The sequence below is a fragment of the Branchiostoma floridae genome, unplaced genomic scaffold (genome assembly GCF_000003815.2).
Source record: "Branchiostoma floridae strain S238N-H82 unplaced genomic scaffold, Bfl_VNyyK Sc7u5tJ_1560, whole genome shotgun sequence".
NCBI lineage: Eukaryota > Metazoa > Chordata > Leptocardii > Amphioxiformes > Branchiostomatidae > Branchiostoma > Branchiostoma floridae.
In genome coordinates, this window is record NW_023365758.1 from 2,762 (window position 1) to 2,978 (window position 217).

Genomic DNA, 217 nt, shown 5'->3' on the forward strand with positions numbered 1-217 from the left:
TCGATTGACACGACCGTTTGTTGGCCACAGCGCCTAAATCTTGCTGCTAAAGTTACAGCATTTACAACTGGTAGACCATTGACAATAGCATGAACGCTTGCCGATACAGACAACTACAATACAACGCCTAGATCTTGCTGTTACGTTATAGCATTTACAACTGCTTAACCATTTACATCAACCCTTACTGATACAGACAACTACAATGCCGTTGTCA